The sequence below is a fragment of the Haemorhous mexicanus genome, chromosome 29 (assembly GCF_027477595.1).
Source record: "Haemorhous mexicanus isolate bHaeMex1 chromosome 29, bHaeMex1.pri, whole genome shotgun sequence".
Lineage (NCBI taxonomy): Eukaryota > Metazoa > Chordata > Aves > Passeriformes > Fringillidae > Haemorhous > Haemorhous mexicanus.
This window is the reverse complement of record NC_082369.1, coordinates 916,374-932,804: the sequence shown is the minus strand read 5'-3', so window position 1 is coordinate 932,804 and position 16,431 is coordinate 916,374. Positions and strand designations below refer to the sequence as shown.

General features: G+C 54.3%; 1 protein-coding gene across 12 annotated transcripts in view; it reads left to right on the top strand.

Annotated features, from left to right (window-relative positions):
- The first annotated feature begins 1,170 nt into the window (after positions 1-1,170).
- PTPRS (protein tyrosine phosphatase receptor type S) overlaps positions 1,171-16,431 on the top strand; it is a 138,120-nt gene continuing 122,859 nt past the window's right edge. For 5 of the 12 annotated variants that reach the window (XM_059870191.1, XM_059870190.1, XM_059870187.1 and 2 more), the window contains exon 1: positions 1,171-1,329. The gene's annotated coding sequence lies outside the window, so the exon portion shown is untranslated. Of the gene's footprint in view, positions 1,330-4,464; positions 4,484-16,431 lie in introns of those variants that run through there. The other 7 variants (XM_059870192.1, XM_059870188.1, XM_059870197.1 and 4 more) reach the window with 3 other exon arrangements.

Sequence of the window (16,431 nt, the reverse complement as noted above, 5' to 3'; positions counted from 1 at the left end):
GCAGGCCTCGCTGACGCTTTTTTTTTTTCCTTCTTTTTCCTCCTGGTTTTTATTTTTTCTTCTAAAAATGTATGTGGCCTCTTTTGCCCCCCGCAGCCCCCCTTCTCCCAGCACATGCTCCAGCACAGCCCTCTCCACGCTGGGGCCTGCCAAGAACCTCTCTGTGCTCAGCCCCGCTACGGCCGCTGGCTCCGAGAATTCCCAAATGACCCAGGATTTTCAGCCCAGAGCTTTAAAAAAAACAAAAAAAAATCAGAAAAATATCTCTCTGTGTGGAAAAGGAAAAAAAAAAAAAACAGGCAAAATTGAGAGGGGAGCAGAGGGAAGAAGGAATTAAGGAATTTTGTTGTTGTTGTGATTTTTCTTTTTTTTTTTTTTTTTCTGGTTGGTTCCAACTTTTTGGTATGATTTGGAAAAGAGCAAGAACAGAGTGTTTTGTTCCTGCCTGGAGATAACAGAGCTGCTCTGAAATCCCATATAGAGTCAATGCAAAGGCGTGTACGTTCAGCGGTGATATCCTGATCTCCCTCTGAAGAAAGCCTTTGTTGCACACCCCCTCTTGCCGCTCCCTTCGCTGTCCTCTCACGCTGCGTTTATATCTTATTTAAACTCTAAAGTCCTCAGGCTAGGAATTACCTTCTCCCTTTACAGATGGCTGCAAGAGCTCAGCACGGCTGTGCAGCTCCATGAAAAATAAATGAAGAAGGTTGTGGCTTTTGTTGATGGCTTTACTTCCTTTTTTTTTTTTTTTTTTTTTTTTTTTTGGTGTTTTTAGAGGTGAGAGTTTATCTCATCACACACGAGTGGTGCCGGACTTTGTATGGCCATGAATCTCCAGGCGAGGGTTCTCCCAGCCCCGTGCCTCAGTTTCCCCTTCGGGCTGCCCTGGTGACCGGGGCGGGGGGCGCAGCGAGGGGATTCTCCTGCGATTGAGGGGCGCAGCTCTGTGGAACATCAGGGGTGTCTGAGAGGAACCGGCACGGGGGGACAGGGCCCGGCGGAGCCCCAGGGGCAGGCTCGGGGGCACGCTGAGTGACCGGGCTGCGGCGGAGCCCCCGGCGCTGCTCTCGGGGTCCCCCCGGCCGGGCCCCTCCGCCCCCGGCCCGCCCCGGCCCCGCCCCGGCCCCGCCCAGCCCGGCCGGGCCGCCCTGGGCTCCGCCGAGGGTCGGGGGTCCCTCCCTGCGCCGAGGGTCCTTCCCCCCTCCCAGGGTCGGGGGTCTCTCCCTCCCTCCGCCGAGGGTCGGGGGTCCCCGGGCCGCCCTCGCCGCGGAGCCTCCGCTGGCCGCCAGCGCCGGGACGAGTCGGAGTCGGTCGGTTTGCTTTAAAAATGTAATTATCGAACGGGTTTTTTAACAAGGGAAAGCTGTTTGCCCCTAGGCGCGCACGCCCGGGGAGCGGGCGGGGGTCTCGGGAGGCCGGAGCGGCCCCGGGTGGGCGGTGGGGACAGCGGGGCGGCTGCGGGGCGGCGCTGCGGAGGGAGCTCCGCTCCCTTTCCCTCTCCCCGTCCCTCTCCCCCCTCCCTGGCTCTGCCCACCCTCTCCCCTCTCCCCCTCCCCAGCCGAGGGCTCGCAGGGGCGTTTTGCTGCGGAGCGAGAAAACGGGCCAGCCGCATCCAGCGTGGCCCTGGCCGCACAAAGGAGCAGCTCTGCGGCTCGCCCTCTTGCCCAAATCGCCCCTCTTACTACGCTTCCTTTCCGTGCTGGAAGTGCCTTTCATTTTTAATGGGTTGGAGGCAGCCCGGGGCTGCGGCAGTGCGCGATGCTCTCGGGGCAGGACGCGGGCTGCAGCTTTGAGTAACGGGCAGAGTTTGTTCACTGTAAACATTGCACAGCTCCTGCGCTCCGTTCCCGGCATAAATACAACTCATTTTCTCGGCTTTACATGACTTGTTTGCTAGTGCTATTAGGCTACTGCTCAAGCTCAAGATGCAGATTTGTCTAAAATGTGTAATTTTAGAAACGTACTAGATGGGGGAAAAAACTCCATTTGGCTGCGGGAGCTGTGTAGCTGGAGCTTTCATGAGAAATAACCACATTTCATCCCTTTATAATTCTTTTCTCACTTTGGCAAAAGCAAAGAACTTTTCTGTTGCAGGTAACTCAGGTAACTTACGTCAAGGCTCTGACTTGAATTCGCAGCAGTTGGTCTGACTGGAGGCAGTTATAGCAACAGTTGAAATTAAATTTAAATTTATATTGTTCGTTGTTGGAGGACTCTCCTGCAGCTAAGGAAAGAAGTGTAAAGATGAAGCTGATCATTGCTATATATGAAAAGCGGTTTCTAACATTAACATTATGGTTCTTCTCAAAAAAAAAAAAAAAAACCAAAAAAAAAAAAAAAAAAAAGAAAAAAGAATTCTCTAGCCTGTACAGCTCTATCTTTCTATAGCTGCATCTTGTTATCCTTTAATTTCCCTTTTCCTGAAAACGTCACTTAGCGGAGGAAAAATCACAAATTCGAGCGCCCTGGGATTGCCACACATGGTACAGGGGAACATCTGCTGAGAGAGACTCTGCGAATGACAAACCACCTGCGCTGAGGCGCTTTTCTGCTCTGGAGCCGGCTCGGTGTTTGTTGGTGCGGGGCTCAGCCAGCCCTGCCGTTTTCGGGGCTAACGCTGCTGCTCGGGGTTTGTTGAGGGCTTTTGCCTCGCCAAAAGGGAAGGAGTGAGAAATCTGCCTCGGAGTGAATCAGGCTGGTTTAGCGCTTCTCGGTGATTTGCGTGGGGAGCCTGCGGGGGGCTGGTGCCTTCCGCCGCCCCCTCGCTGGGCTGGCTGGGGCTGGGGGCGCTGGGACTGGGCTGGAGGAGGGGGCTTCGCTCCCCTTCATCCCTCCTGTCCCTCCTGCCCCCTCCTCCGCCCATCCCCGAGAGCAGCCCGAGCGCCTTCCTGCGCGCTCCCGCTCCGAGAGCGGCCGCGGAGAGGGGCGGGGGAGGGATCGCTGTCCTTTATCTCCGCGGGAGAGTCGCTGGTCCCTGGCGCAGGGAGAGGGACAGCATCTCCCGCAGAATAATTCCCAGTCTTCCTGCCGAGGCCGAGTGCAGCTCGGGGAGTGAGGCGGTGCCGGGGCTCCTGCTCTGCAGCCTCCTCCTGCAGCCCAAGCAGGGATTTATCAAAGGCATTGAAACCAGAGAAGGCCCAGCTATACTTTTGACTTGGAAGGGATGAGCATCGGTTTTTTTGGGAGGTGGAGGTTCCAAAATAAACCGGCGGAAGGCTCAGTGTGCAGAGAGTGAATTTAGTGTTAAGTACTAAATTCCTGCCAAGGTGACAGTTGCGGCAGATACATGAGGAAATCCCTCATTACCCTGAAGAGCTGGAAAAGCAGGATATGGTGTTTTATTATGTTTCTTAACCTTGATCACAGCAAGTTTCAAACACCTTCTCTACCCTGGCTGTTGAGTGCCCTGTGGGTACAGATTCTTGTAAGGCAAAGACATTTCACTAGATTTAATCTCGAAGGAGCGTGCCAGAAAAACAGCCTTTGGGGGAATGGCAATCTGCTGGCTCCCTTGTCTGCAGAATGGGAATAGCAGCTCGCAGCTCCTTGCTGGGAAGAGCTTTGGGGTCCAGCGGTGAACAGAGCTGAAGTGCCGTGGCTGAATCATCCCGCCCGAAGCGAGGAGAGGCGAGGCGAGGCTCGCCCCGCTCCCGGCGGGCGGCGGCGATGCCAGGAATAGATGCAGGAGCTCCGGTTCCTGCTCCTGCTCCCCGTCTGCGGCGGGTGGGTCCCGGCCAGGAGCGGCAGCAGCGCCGCTGGCCCCGGCTGCGTGCGGAGGCTGCGCATCCCCGAGCCGGGTGCTGCGCTGGGGGCTGCCCTGCCGGCCAGGTGGAGGGATTGTCTGACCCCGCCGAGAGCTGGAGTGGAGCCGCTGAAACGCGTTTCGTGCTGGCTTCTGTGCAGCCCTCGTGTAGTAACAGCTTGGGAAGGCTGCTCACCTGGGCCGAGTGTGAGGCTCCCCTGGAGATGAAAGGCACTGCCCCCCAGCCATCCTCTGCCCTCCGTTTGAAGAGATTTTGAGCCCTGGCTGTATTTTGCTCCCGTGCAAGGCTTTGCTGTCGGAGTAGGCAGAGTCTGCAGCACATCTCACGGCACCAGGGAAGTGCAATCTTGTTACATATGAATTTATTTCATGCCGCGTTTGTGGGTGCGAAGAATGAACTGGTGAAATTAGGGACTGTGGAAGGTGTGAGACACCGAGTTTGTTCCAGTGCTGACGGTGGGAAAACATCTGTTGGAAGCTCTCTTTGAAGGAGTAGCTGCCCTTCCAGAACTCTTGTAGGAGTAATGACTGTTGTGGTAGGTGAAACTTCCTGAATCAGGCGGCACCTGGGAGCTGCGAACGTGCCCAGGCTGAGGCGGGGATGGAGATCTGAGCTCTGTGAAACTCACATCGCTGCAAGACCTTGGTTTTTCTTGTCTGTCTCATGCCACTTCTGAAGTGACTTCTGCCTTAATTGTGCATGATCTCGTGTGCACTTGGGTGAGTTTGGGTGCTTAAAGGGGCCGTTCTGCCCTTCCTTGCTGTTTTCAGGTAACTTCTGTGGGGGGGTAAGGGTGAGGGTGCGTTTCCATTTCTCCATGTACTGATTAGTGCTCTCGTTAGCACTTAGTAAGCACATTGCAAAAATTATTTATTAAATCTGTGTGGAGGTAGATTTTATTTGTATGATGAAGCCACAGAGTGCTCAGGTGCAGCTCCAGCTCCCAAATCACAGGATGACTTACCTGCTAATTTTGACTTGCTGTCTATTTCTGAGCAGGCAGGCAGCAGCGCTGCAGCTGAGGGAGTTGAGGCAAGGCCCCTGGTTATGGTAATCCTTAAGTAGTTCATTTGGGTGTAATGCCTTTTTTTACAGTTACTTCCTATTACAAACAGATTTTCTGATAATGGCACCTGTGCCATTCGGATGGGATCATTATTATAATAGCAGCAAGCATTGTCGGGGAATCGGGACGAGGAATTTATGTAGGATCGTTACAACGGCAGAAGCAATGCCATAAATAAAATGATGCTCTAGCAGCAGCACTAAACCTGGGTGTAAGAGGGAAAATGACAGTTCAAATTTCCCCCGGATTTGTGGCGGAGGAGGAGGAGGAGGAGGAGGGAGCGTGGGTGGCAGGGGCCGTCCCTGGGCCGGGGATGCGTGGCAGGGAGGAGGGATGCTCACAACCATCAGCTGGAGTCCTTTCAGAAGCCAGCCAGGAAGAGTGCTGCGATTAATTAGCTGTAGAAACGGGGCGTTGTTCCTCTCCTGGGTGTTGTTCCCGGCTCCTTTAACACGGATTTTTGGGGATGGCTTTGGCGTGCCCAGCCTGTCCCTCCTGCGTGGCTGTGCCTGCCCACACGTCTCTTCTTCTCTGAGGGAAATGTGGAAAAGCTCGAAATGGCATTTGTGAAATAATGATGGAGGCTGGGAGAGTGAGCAGCCAGCAGGACTTGCCACAGGAGGCTGGTGTAGTAACTGGAAGCAATGGTAGCAAACTGAAGGGAAAGGGAGAAAAGTAAAACAATTCGTGCATTCGAAAGGTTACTGAGGGTGTGGAGGGGAAATTACCCTGCCCTGCACCTCCTCTGTGAGCAGATCCCTGGAGATGGGTGTGCTGTCTCCCAGGCCGGGCTGGCAGTCAGGTTTAGCAAAACCAGATAATCCAGATGGCCAATCTGGAGCTGGGTTTGGCCAGCAAAGCCCCCCTGGCAGGGCGCAGAGGGAGCCGGCAGCAGAGCAGTTCTCTTCAAACAAAGTCCTTGCTAATGCAGCTCCAGCCTCGTGTGGACACAGCACAGATGTCTTGCTCGGGGTTTGATTTTTTTTTTTTTTTAATAAAATCCCTTTTGTTTCCTATCAGTGACCCCTGGTTTAAATCCCCGATGCCAGAGGGGAGCTGTAACCCTTCGGTGGGCTCAGAGGTGGTTGCAGTTTGGTCCCCGTGTCCCCAGAGAGGGCAGTGGTCCCTCCTGTGAGGGGTGGCAGTGGCAGAAGGATGCTGCGATGCTGCTCTGCTCCTTGGGCTTTGAACTCGCTTTTTCTGCCCGGGGCCCATCGGGACAGGGGTGATGGGCAATTGCTTTTTGGTGCTTGGCTCTGCCTTTGTCAGTGGACATCTGGTGCCAGGATTGCTGCTGTCGGGGCTGGGGGTGGGCTGCTGGCTGGGGAATTTGATGGATTAGTGTGGTTGGAGGGCTGGGGGAGGGGACGGGTAGGGTTTCAGCTCTCCCTGCAGGTAGAGAGAGAATTGGGGGATTAGGAGCACTTTGCTGCAAGCTGCACAGGGGAGGATTCCGAGCGGGTGGAAGGGTTGGGAAGAAAATAGTCTTTCCAGTTTTCCCGAAGAGATGACATTTGTTTGCTCTGTGAGGCAGCACAGGGGAAATGTGTGTGTGTCCAGAGCAGGGGATGAAAAAAATCCACAGCAAATCTGGTGCTGCTCTGTCCCCCCAGCTTTGTCACCCCTGGGAGCCCTGCTTGCTCGTGCCTGGCTCCAGGGTCACTCAGTTCATTCCCTGCTGCTTCCTATGGATTCAATTACCTTCTCCTCTCCCCAGAGATCAGCTTGAATTAAAACTTTATCCTTTACTTAAGGAAGCAAGCAGCAGCCTCTCCCATGCTCTGTTACAGGATCTGGGTACTTTGCTTGGCCCTGTCCATCTCTGTCCCCGAGGTCACCGACTGCTGCCCTGGGGATTGGCAGCTCTGCAGGGGCGTGTGGGGCATCTCTGCTGCTGACCCCCTCGAGGGAAGGAGTAGGAAAGAAAAACTGGGTTTTTAAAAGCTGCCCTGAGGGGATTTGATATAGTTTGATATGCCCTGGCCTGGGAAGGGGAAACCAGCTGGTGTCCCTGGTGTAGGAGCAGTGTCCTGGTGGTGTCTCTGGGGTGGCACAGGATCCTGCCCATGGAAATGTCACCTGGCTGCCCAGGTCACTGCCAGCCCTCCCATGGAAATGTCACCTGGCTGCCCAGGTCACTGTGCCAGCCCTGCCCATGGAAATGTCACCTGGCTGCCCAGGTCACCGTGCCAGCCCTGCCCATGGAAATGTCACCTGGCTGCCCAGGTCACTGCCAGCCCTGCCCATGGAAATGTCACCTGGCTGCCCAGGTCACTGCCAGCCCTGCCCATGGAAATGTCACCTGGCTGCTCTCAGGAGCAGCAGGGTTTCCATAGCCATGGAGGCCACCAGGAGCTGGCCAAATTGGGGACCTCGAGGAACAGCCTCAGTGAAATCCAATCTTGGGCAGGAGCTGTGTTCCAGCATCAAACCAGGTGGAAAATCTGCCCAGAAGATTTTCCTGGGCTGGCTCTGCCTCCTGGAAAGGCTGGAGGAGGAGGTCACCTCTCAGGGCACAGCCAGGCCTTTCCTTTCTGTGCTGGGGCTGTGGTTTTTTTTGGGGGCTGTGGTTTTTGGGGGGCTGTGGTTTTTTGGGGTTGGGTTTTTTGGGGGGCTGTGGTTTTTTGGGGGCTGTGGTTTTTTGGGGGGCTGTGGTTTTCTTGGGGCTGTGGTTTTTTTGGGGGCTGGGTTTTTTTGGGGGCTGGGTTTTTTTGGGGGGGCTGTGGTTTTCTTGGGGCTGTGGTTTTTTGGGGAGCAAGGAGGAGCAGGAAATAGGTGTGCAATGGAGGGAATGTTGGGATGAGATGAGGATGGTATTGCAGAACATGAAATGAGGAGTGTTGGGACTGTGGGATCTCTGGTCCTTCCTTGTGTTGTGCAATGCCAAGGAGCTGAGCTGCCTTGAGAATTTTGGTTTCTTCTCTGTGCTGAACAAAGTGGTGGCCAAGAGCCATGGCAGTGCAGCCAGCCTTGTGTCTGCAAGGTTTCTGAGGACATAAAACCTTTAAATATTGGCCTGAAGAAGACAGGGGAATGAAAAATAAGGGATAGAGTTACAACTCTCATCCTGAAAATGTGTTTATTTAACATTAGCAGCAAAAGGCAGAAAAATTTTGGGGGAGGGGGGAAGGAGGGAAGAAGTGACTATAAAAATGTGTGCAGGGAAGTGAACAGCTGTGTCCTGTGAAATGGGAGCTGCTGGGATTCAGGGGATTATGTCACTAACCAAGACCTGGTGTTTGCTCTGGAGCTGGAGCCCCAAGCGTGCAGGCAGGAGGGAAAATCAGGGTCCTGCAATGGCTGAGGCTGGAAAGGACCTGCTGAGGTCCAGGCTGCCCAGGTGGGTTCTGTCCTGCTGGAGAAGGCTCCAGCAGCCAGGAAGGCTCTGGTTTTGCAGTCCCTTGTGGGTCCAGTTCTGGGAGTGCTCTGGTGCCATCCACGCCTTGTTCCTGGAGCACTGAGTATGTGCAGAGGAGAGAAAATTGGTTATTTATAGAATCTAGACATTCTCCAGCATTTCTAGACTTGGTGTTTGAATGGCACAGCAAGCCAGAGGCACTTGCTGCCCAGTGCCAGCCCAGTGCCAGCCCAGTGCCAGCCCTGTGCCCAGCAGTGCTGGCTTGGAGCTAGGAGCAGCTTCACCCAGACAGGTAATTCCTCTGAAGCTCTGCTTTTGGGTGCTGCAGGGCTGGCTGAATCCCCAGGCCTGCAGCCTGAGTGTTTGATGGTGGCAGGGCTGTGCCTGCAGGAATTGCAGTCCATTGCCACCAGGCCATTTCTCCCCCCGAGGGTGGAGCTCCCGTGGGCCATGAAACACCTCTGAGAGCAGCTCCAGAGCCAAATCCCCTGAGTGATGGCCCACCCTGCTCTATGCACTGCCCTGAGAGGAGGGGATGTGTAAATCACAGCCTCGGAGTGATTTAGCCCCAGGTGCAGCTGTGACTCAGAATGAGTTTCTGTCCCTGCTGCAGTAACAGCTCCTTGGAAACCAGGAGGAAACCGCAGCAGCCCCTGTGCCAGGAGGACGTGGCTGTCCCCTCGTGTCCCCTGTGCCAGCTCAGGGGGGTTTGGTGTCAGTCCCAGTCTGCCTGTGGGATGGAGGGAGCCAAGCCCGTGCCCATCCTCGAGCAGGAGCCACGGCACCCTGGCCAAAGAGGGAGGATGGCTGGCACGTGAAACGTGGCTTTGGCTCGGATACAGAGCCAGGGGGGCTTTGGACAGGTGGGGATTCTGGGGTTTTCAGCAAGTTTTGTTGGGCAAAGAATTGCTTTGGAAAGTGTCTCAGGTCCAGTGTGAAGTTTGTGCAATTTCAGTGGATTCAAGGTGATGGGAGGGGGTGGCTTGTGCTTCACACCTCTGGGGAGTTGAGTTCCTTCCCTCCTGCTTTGGGGAAGAAAACGTCCAAGTCAGGAGAAAGACACATTTTCTTTGTGGCAAGGAATGAACATTAACATTAAAACTTCTGGGGATTTTTCTTTTAAGATCAATTTTGCTTCTTGGCTGTACTCTGGTTTAGATCTGGAATTGCTCTGGAAATGCAAGTTTAGGCAAACAGAGGAAAGGTGAAGTGTGGACTCCACTGTGATGTTTTCCTCATGATTTGCAGAACTCTTCTAGTGCTTCACCATTCTCCTGGCTGTGCTTGATGTCCAGGACTTGGCTGTTCCTAAAAATGTAAAGGTCAGGGGTACTGAGAAGAGATGAACCCCAAAGACTCAGTCCCTGTTTGAGGCTTTGGCTCTGCTAACACAGACATGGGGTGGGTGCCTTCTTACAAATTCCTAAATCTACCTGTGTTCATTGCACTGCTTCAAAGTGAAATAAGTTTTTGAGAAAAATCTGCATTTGCTCTTCCTTGCCTGTAACCAAGCGTGGTTTGTGGATAACCAAATAAAATTCTCAGTTCAAAGTGTTTCAGCAATGTGTTAAAGTTTATGGAGCATTTAACAAACTTTTTTAGTGTGCAATAGTTTATAGTGCCAGCGAACAGCCAAGTGTCACATCAAAGTTGTAGTCTTTCCTCACTTAATGGCTCAATGTTTAGTGCTTTTTCGGTTTATCTTGGGTGGCTTTTCAGCCCACAGCTCAGAATGGCTTTTTCTTTCCTTTTTTTTCTCCCCCAAAAACTCTAAAAGTCAGATTATGGATACTGATTTAGGGCCCACAATTCAAGCCAAGTGCTTGGATTTATTTTTATCTTTAAAGAAAGAAAACCACCAAAGGCAAATAATCCCAGTGACTTGAGTGGAGTTCTGCCTGGGCAGTTCCCTGCTGGGCTGGAGGGCAGAGGAGCAGATGCAGTCTGCTCCCCTTGGAGGCAGGGATAGGTTTGCCATCACCTCCTGCAAATCCTGGATGGTTTTTCTCTTCCCCAGGAGCTGGGGTGTGTGCAGCTCAGCCCCTGACACCAGTGGGGCTCCACATTTGCTGCCTTTGGCCCAGATTTTGGGAGTTGCTCCTGTTCTGGGCTGGAGAGGATGGGCTTGAGGGGGCTCTGTGAGGGCTTTCCCTGCCCAGGTCCTGCAGGAGAGGATAGGCAGGGAGCGTTCAGCAATCTGAGCCTGCAGAGCAGCTGCTGCCCTTGGGAGTGACCCAGAGCTGGGGGCTGTCACTTCTACTAAACCTGAACCAAATAGGTGTAAAAACTCAGGACAGCTTCTGGATAGTGCCTCCCAAACCATCAGATTTCCTTTGATGATGATGATGCACACACATGTGATCGTGTCTGTGCCCAAGATCTGTTCAGTGGCACGGGTCTGTATAAAGTTATAAATTTTGGAACCTGGGCTGTGCCAGGAGCTCCCTGCAGCATCCTTCGTCGTGCCCTGGCAGTGGGAAGTCTCCCCTGGCACGTGAGTGGCTCAGGGCTGGGTGTGCTGGGGTTCAGCCATTGCCAGGGGGCTGGGCTGTGCTGGCAGGGGTGTGATTTTGTCACAGCCTGTGCTCCACTCTGAGCTCGCTGTGGAAATTTCCTGTGGAGTGGAGGACGGCGTAAAATGTCTGATTAATGCTGGTGGGGCCTGGCTTTGGCATAGCCAGTGGGTTGGTGTATGAGAGGCACGTAAACAAATCTGAAAACCAAAATAATCTGCCTGTGCCTTATTAAGGAAGAAGCCGAGGTGCAGCAATAGAATGTGAGGAAATGCCATTTTGGGTTCCCAACGACAAAGCTCCAGCACGTTCCTGCCCTGATTTATATAATTGCCCAATGGCTTTGATGGCTTGATGGAATTACAGCTCTGCACTGCACGATGGATAATCAATCAAAATAAACGGTGTTTACCCCTCTGCTGCAGCGTGTGTAGGAAACAGACACATCTGAGTGGGAATTCTTCCCCAGCGCTGGCATTCCTGCTCAGTTTCGGGTGTGATTTTGGGATCTGATATCTCTGTCAACCTGAGCTCACCTTGCAGGCTGCAAACTCCTGCTGCCTTCAGCAGGGGCTGTAGTAACTTGCTTTTTCAATGGTGCATGTAGGAACATTTCTGCCTAAATATGCAGTGGGCTTGTTTGTTTGAACACCTCAGAAAATCAGACCGCAGCGAGGAGGCAGAGGGTGCCAACACCTGAGCTCTCTGTCAGGGCTGGGGGAAGCTTGTGGGCTGAAATTCTGCCTCTGCAGGCAGGCTGGGAGCTGGGCTTGGCTGATATTAAATGGGCTGTTCTCTGCCTCATTTGCTGCACAAGTTATTGGAGTTTGAGTGTCTGGCTTTAGAAGAATTTCTTACCCTATTTACCAGATGTGCTCTTGTGGAATGTGAAAACCATTTTCTGCAGGATTTCTGGGGTAAAAATTAAACCCAGTCCTTGTAGGCAGCCGTGGCTGGGATAACGTTTGGGTGGTTGATATTTGTGTTGGAAGAGGTGGCTTTGCAGGAGATGCTGCTCTTTGTTACTGCAGAGAGCACAGTCCTACCCTCCCATGGCTCTTTCCCTCTTGCCTACCCCTGTTTTCAGTCTGTTTCCCCGACTCCAGGGGTTTTTGGGAGGCTCTGGTGAGAGAGCTGGGCTGTGCAGGGCAGCCCGAGGGTCAGAGCCTGGCAGGTGCTGAGAGAGGAGATGGAACGGAGGGGCTGGGGCAGGGCTGCAGCCCCCAGCCCTCTCCCCTCCTCCCTGCAGCCCCCAGCCCTCTCCCCCTCCTCCCTGCAGCCCCCAGCCCTCTCCCCCTCCTCCCTGCAGCCCCCAGCCCTCTCCCCATCCTCCCTGCAGCCCCCAGCCCTCTCCCCCTCCTCCCTGCAGCCCCCAGCCCTCTCCCATCCTCCCTGCAGCCCCCAGCCCTCTCCCCTCCTCCCTGCAGCCCCCAGCCCTCTCCCATCCTCCCTGCAGCCCCCAGCCCTCTCCCATCCTCCCTGCAGCCCCCAGCCCTCTCCCCTCCTCCCTGCAGCCCCCAGCCCTCTCCCATCCTCCTTGCAGCCCCCAGCCCTCTCCCCCTCCTCCCTGCAGCCCCCAGCCCTCTCCCCCTCCTCCCTGCAGCCCCCAGCCCTCTCCCCTCCTCCCTGCAGCCCCCAGCCCTCTCCCCCTCCTCCCTGCAGCCCCCAGCCCTCTCCCCCTCCTCCCTGCAGCCCCCAGCCCTCTCCCCATCCTCCCTGCAGCCCCCAGCCCTCTCCCCCTCCTCCCTGCAGCCCCCAGCCCTCTCCCCATCCTCCCTGCAGCCCCCAGCCCTCTCCCCTCCTCCCTGCAGCCCCCAGCCCTCTCCCCTCCTCCCTGCAGCCCCCAGCCCTCTCCCCCTCCTCCCTGCAGCCCCCCTGGCTCAGCCCAGGCCAGTCTGGCCTCTCTCCATGGCTGCCCCCCGAGGATCCCCTCTCCTCCCCTCCCCACCTGGCTGCAAGGGGATGGCAGCTGCTGAGTAAATGTTAAGATAATGGTGTTATTATGGAGTAATTATACTGCAAGTTATTGAATTAGAAGTGATGAGGCTGCCGGTGCTGCTGAGTGGGGAGAGGAGGGAGAGGCTGGGTGGGGGAGCAGGGAAGGTGGACAGGGAGAAAACCGAATAAATTTCCTCTTGTGGAGAGCCCCTGGCTGCCGGGACTGGGGCTGAGGATGAATGAAAGGGAAGCTCAAAGAGCTAATAAATAAACCATTTCCCTGAGAATAGAGGGTATAATTAGAAACCGTGGCCCTGTGGTTTTGTGTCTGCCCTGGGGTGGAATCTGCTCAGCGCTGTGCTGTGGTGATAAAACAGGGAGACAATGTGGAGATGGTGTCGCACAGTTGTTAACTTTTGAGGAGGGAGATGCTTTGTTCCTGTCTTTTTCTAGGAAAAAAATAATAATAATAAATAATTTAGGCTTTATGTTGCAAAACTTCAATAACTGACTATACCCTGGGGCCTCTCCATCAGCAACTCTGGCTGATCCTGCATTTTTCTTTCTGTATATTTTCTTGGAGGGGAGGGTGGTTTTCACTGTAGGCCTTAGAAAACTTTACTTTGTTTCATTTTTCTTTTATTTTTTTTTTCCTCTCAAGAGAGCCAAACCTGTTTGTTTGTTTGCTGGAGTTTTTTCCTATCTCTAGCTGAGATTTATCTGCAAATGGAACATCTCCCACTCCTGCCCAGCCCCAGCAGGGGTGCAGCTCTGCTGCCAGAGCTGCAGGAGCGTTGGGACACATCCCAGGGGTGCCCAGGGTGGGATGGCCGGGCTGAGCAGGGCCAGGGCTGGACTGGGGGGTCTCTGTGGGTCCCTTCCAGCTCAGGGTGGTCCGTGGTTCCATTTTGCATTCCTGGGGTGGTGATGACGGGTGCTGTGGGTGCAGCAGGAGCAGCAGGGCTGGAGGGTGGCAGACAGAGGGAGCATCACCTGGCAGTGCCAGGGAGCAGGGGAGGGCAGGGGCACCGTGCTCTCTGTGGCTCTGGACAGGCTCTAACAGCCCCAGGCTCCCCGTGGTTTAAAAGGTGAATAACTTGCTGTGTCCTGGCCCTGCCAGCAAGGTGTTCCCTGGGTGCTCCTGCCTGGGCAGGTGAGAGCTGCTGGAGAGCCCGGCAGGAGGGGGGAGGCAGCCTCCTGCAGCCCCCCAGGGTCCCGGGGGAAAAGGGGATCTTGCATGAGAAGGGGAGGGGGCAGGGGCTGGGGGTGTGTGAAGATTGAGTGATTCTCTCCCAGAAGCTCTTTGGTTGGTGTTAGGGAAATGTGGAGTGTTTACCTTACTCTACAGCCTAAAAAGCCCTAATAAAATACACAACAGGAGTATTAGCAAGGAAACTATTTTGAGGATTATTAAGCTATTATAAAAGAATGGAAGGAAATCTGCCTGGCATTATGTTCTATGCCACTAGATATTTAAATTAATGCCTTCCTATAGCAGCTCCTTCAGAAATCTTTAAGGCACTTAATCATCTTCAGTGAATTAGATGCTTGGTGGTGTTAAAAAGCTCTTCAGCATCCTCTGTTCACTGAGCAGGGAGGAAACTGAGGCAGAGTGGTTTGGGCAGCTCCTTCCCCAGGAAGGGCTGAGAGGGGATGTGATGCACGTGGGTTGGGTGGTGTATGATGGAAATGCCCTTGTCCAGCAGTGCCTGGCAGTGCAGGCTCCTGCTCCTCTCCCCTTCCCCCTCAGCCTGCAGGTGGGGAGCAGAGCTGTGCTCTTGGCCCCAGAATTCCCCAGGGATTTGCCCTTTGCCTGGGGCTGCTGTGGCAGCAGTGACAGCTCTGCCTGTGCCCAGCTCAGGGAGAGCCATAAACCCTGGCAGAATGGCACCTCCTGGAAAAGGCAATTTGTAAAGAGCTCTCTGTGGGCTGCTCTCACCTTATCCATGGGATTTATTTCCAGTTTATTTACAGTTTGTGCTCATGTGTATGCAGCTCTTCTTTCCCATCACAATCCAAAACTTGACTGTCCCTTGGACTTGGCTGTCGCTTGCAGCCTAGGCCGAGCAGGTCCCTGGGCTGCCTCCCTCATGCAGGTTGGATTTCCATTTGATTTTCTGTTTAGAAGGATGGAGAGAAATGTCTGTAGGCATTGCATCAGCCGTGGCCCTGGGTTTGCCTGGGGGAGCTGCTGTGAGCAGGGCAGAGCCCTCAGAGCCCTCAGCCTGGGGCAGAGCCCTGCCCACCAAGGCTGGAAATTCAAGGCTGAGATTTAGGCTAATAAGTGATTTCCTGACTTCGATGGTGCATAAATTCTTTGGTTTAGGAGTGGCTGATTTGAGGGGTGATTTCTCCCTGGTCTCTGCAGTGTTGGTGGTGGGACCTGGGGACTCTTTTCTTTACCTGTTCTCACAAGTCCTGAGTGTAGCAGGTCAATACCTGGAAATGCTCGTTTAAAAATCAGGTTATGGCAGCAAAGGGCTGCAATGCTTTAAATGACTTCAGCTGCCAAAATGTGGTGTGTGCTCGAGATTCCTGCTGGCTTGAACTCCTGATGGTCCCACCCAGGAGAGGCTCAGCTCTCCTCCATGCTGGGTGTCCCTGGTGGAAGCCAAGGCCCTGCCTTGGAGGGGAGCAGCCCTGCAGAGCTGGGCTGGGGGTGGCTGCAGACCCTCAGCACCGAGGAGCAGCCCCTGAGCAAACCCTGGAACTCATCCCTGGAAGCACAGCCCCAGCCTGGGCAGGCAGCTGGAGAGCTGCCAGCCAGGGCTGCTCTCCCCAGGGAGCAGCTCAGGAGAGGGACCTGGGCTGGTGGATTCCTTTGGTACGTGGAGGAACACGCTGTAGATATCCTGAAAAAAACCAAATCAAATGGCAGAACAGGTAGTGGAGCTCTTTGAAAGGTGTTCAAAGAGGCTCTGTCAATGTGAAACTCCTATTTATGTTGGGGTTTTTTTCTGCCTCCTCTTTTCTTTTGTTGATACAATCTTGGAAGTGGGAGGAGGATTTACAGAAATGCTTGTGTTTATAAGCTGCTGCTTCAGACACCTTTTTTCCCTTGTAAATATTGCGTAAGAAGCCAAAAAGAAAAACACAGGAAAGTCCTCGTTGGAGCCTTTCTCTAATCATTCAGAACCTGAAAACCAGCTTAGTCCTGGGCTGTGCTGCAGATGTGTCCCCACAGCTGCACCAAGGACAGACCTGTAAAACCCAGCCCGGCTTCAGAGCCCACAGGTGACTGCTCTGGAGGTCTGCTGGGACACAGCAGGGGCTCAGCACCACCAGGGCTCTGCAGACCCCTCTGCTCCTTCCTCAGGTGGAGTCACCAGCCTCTGGCTGGGAAGGATTGCACTGGGGTGTTGAAGGGCACATAAAATAGCCTCAGAGGCAAGGGAAGAGGAGCACCCAGCCTGGAGCCCACGAGAGTGAGTTCTTTGGAAGTTTTGTGCTGCTGGTTTCAGCAGCAGCAGCACTGGGGTGGCATGGATGGTCTCCAGACCTGGCACAGGAAGCCCAGGGGAGCTGAGGAAGGTGTGGATTCACTAAATAAGCCCCAGAAGCTTTGTGGATGCTGCTTTTTTTCCTCCTTCGGGCGCTCCCTGGTTACTTGGAGGCTCTGTAAGGGCTGAGCAGCCTCAGGAGAAGGTTGTCTCAAAGCAGTTTTCCTGTGAAGTAACAAGTGAAGGCAGAACTTGTGGGGTCCCTTGGCTTTTCCTTCCCTGCCTGGCTCTGGGAGCTCCATCTGTGCTTTGGCTGCTGGGCAGTGCCCAAACAAGCTCAGGCTAAAGCTGT